Consider the following 2,716-nt stretch of genomic DNA (forward strand, 5'->3'; position numbering starts at 1 on the left):
ATGGGTACAGGAATGGGAACCGGCTCAGGGCCAGTCCGGCCGACCCACTTGGAAACGGGTACAGGAACCGCGGCTCCAGTTGACGGCCTCCTCCTGACTCTCCCTCTTCCTGGACCACCAGGACAGATAGCCCACCGGGTTTCCTCAAAAGGCAAGGGTTTAAAGTCTTTGGGGTCTGGACCAGTGGACAGTAAATAAGCACCCAGCGGAACAGAGGAGTCAGGACTTGGACCAAGGGCAGCATCGGCGGTCCGGCTGACATGTTGGAGAACTGGATCAAGCACAGGTTGCAGGTTGATAGCAGGCCAAGAAAAGGGTTCCCGTGTCGGGGGAGAGAGTGGATCAGCCATCTAGGCTTTCAGTTCCTGAAAAATGTCCTGGGCTTTTGCTGGGCTCAGGCAGGTCCCCATGGGCTGGGACTCAGGAGTAAGGGAGTACACCCCTACCCTGATGGAGAAGTCGAGATCCTGTGGGCAGGGGGCATGGCAGCGACTCATATGCCATGGGTCATGTGGATGCAAAGTGTCCCAGGGTGAGCCGGCCAACCAGCAAGAGTCCAAAATTGCCTCCTCTCGTAGCTCCATCACCTGGAGTAGCATGTCCTCGGTCTCCGGGAGGTGTGCCAGATGGGACCGGTTCTGTGTCAGTGCCTCAATACAAGCACATAGCCGTATATGCTCTGCAGGATGCTGGAGATCGTAAAGCTGGTGGCAGAAACTGCTCAATTCCTTCCACAACACTTCATTCCTTGCTGGCTGAGTTCATGTCTGGCCAGATTGTACTGTCAGGATTGGAGCGTGAAGCTGCCGATAATATCCAGGGTGAACTCAATTATATTGCCAGATGAGGATAAGTGAATAACTGTCTCTTTAATAAGAGCATGGAACAACAAAATGATATAGAAAACAACGTAAAACACGATGCACACACTCAGGTTGAAAACACAGTCCAGGGTCAGAGCCAGCAAACTTACACAGCCGAGGAATTCACAAAACGAGGGGTCAGAGAGGGAAGTCCGATAATCCATACACAGAAGGCAGTCCATAGCAAGAGGGCAAGGCAGAACACAATGGTCAGAATACATTTTTATTCCTATTTATCTTGTTCACAATGAGCATTCCTTTGTCTGTCTGCATTGTTTAATGCCTGTTTATACTGCTTATTTTGCATTGTTTGTTGCTTGTTAATACTGTTTATTTTGTCATACTACACAGCCTTTTGTTGGTTTACTGTTTACTTGCCCCTTGCATGGGGATATGTACATGCACATTGAGAGCTGTACCAAAGTCATCTCTCCTCATGTCCAACACACCTGGCCAATAAAGCAAATTCTGATTCTGATTCTGATGACCTAAAGATCAAAAAATGAGTTGAATGTATGTTCTAGTATTTCAATGCAGAAGTAACTTGGTTTATACACATCTCGCAAACTCGCTCGCAAATCTGTTTTTCTACTAAAATAAAGTATTATGTGATAGTTCAAGGATCTTCTTGAATGTGCATAAAATTCAAGCCAATGTGCATAAAATTCAAGCCAATGTGCATTCATGTCAGCTTGCCTGACATCCACCAGTGCCCCCATCATACTGGCAAAATGTCATACTGCCTTGTTTATTATGTATGTTTTCAATAAAGCTTATTAAAAAAAGTGCCACTATAAAAGCAGAATTTTTCAACTGCACCTGGTTTTGTGGATATATCTTTCCCCCTGCTGCTGTACTGTGACCAAAGGATGTGAAATAAAATACAGGGTCAGACAGTTGAACAGCTGAAATGCTATATCTAAATAAATAAATAAATAAATACATTTCTTATGCATTTTGACAATTCCTCTCATATAACAAGTTTTATGAACTTTTTACATAATGTAGATACTTTCCATCCATAATCCATAATAGTTCTTCTTAAGCACAACATTGTTACCCTCTGATTTCCTAGCATCTTGTCTTGTTCTCATGTACTCACATATTTATCTTAGTATGGGTATGTAATGTGAAAAAAACAAAGGAGTAATATGAATATTTACCACATCTCAATGATAACCTTGTATTGACCCACAAATTTGCAGGAACTAAGCAAAATACTACAAATGATACTGTGATGATGACATTGGTGGAGAAAAGATTCTTTGTCAGAACTGAAACATGGAAAAGCTCTTTCACAATATATTGTACAATGGTGTTACTTGATACATCTGCTGATATAGATGAAGAGCTTGCTAGCATCATTAGCCTGTTTGCTGTAAACCACAAGCATCCAGATGTACTATGTATATGCATTAATGGCTGCTGTGGAAGCTGTGCTGCATTAATAGAGCTCCCCAAAGTAATTCAGTAGTCATTATGCAGAGGTCCTCTCTGATGTCGTGCAAATTGCCAGTTGCTTAAGCTAAGTAATTTTTACCTGAGGCAGGCAGACAGTGTTTAAAAAACATTTAAAAGTAAATTACTTTGGGTGAAGAGGAGGCTATTGCTGGGCAGAGGCACACTGACACTCCCATTGCAATCTCAAAGCACTGCCAAGGCAGTGGCAGAGGAGCAGGCTTGCGACAAGCATTCAGTTGGTCCCATGACATTTTCCAACAGAGGATGGAATGAAAGGAAAGTTTAGCGCTATTTAGATTATTCAAGCACTGTGTGAAATAAATGTTTGACTTGCTGTTGGCATTTTAAGCTGCTTCCTTACGTTTCAAAGAGAGGAAAGTAAATCATGATCC

Source organism: Monopterus albus, unplaced genomic scaffold (assembly GCF_001952655.1).
Source record: "Monopterus albus unplaced genomic scaffold, M_albus_1.0 scaffold186.1, whole genome shotgun sequence".
NCBI lineage: Eukaryota > Metazoa > Chordata > Actinopteri > Synbranchiformes > Synbranchidae > Monopterus > Monopterus albus.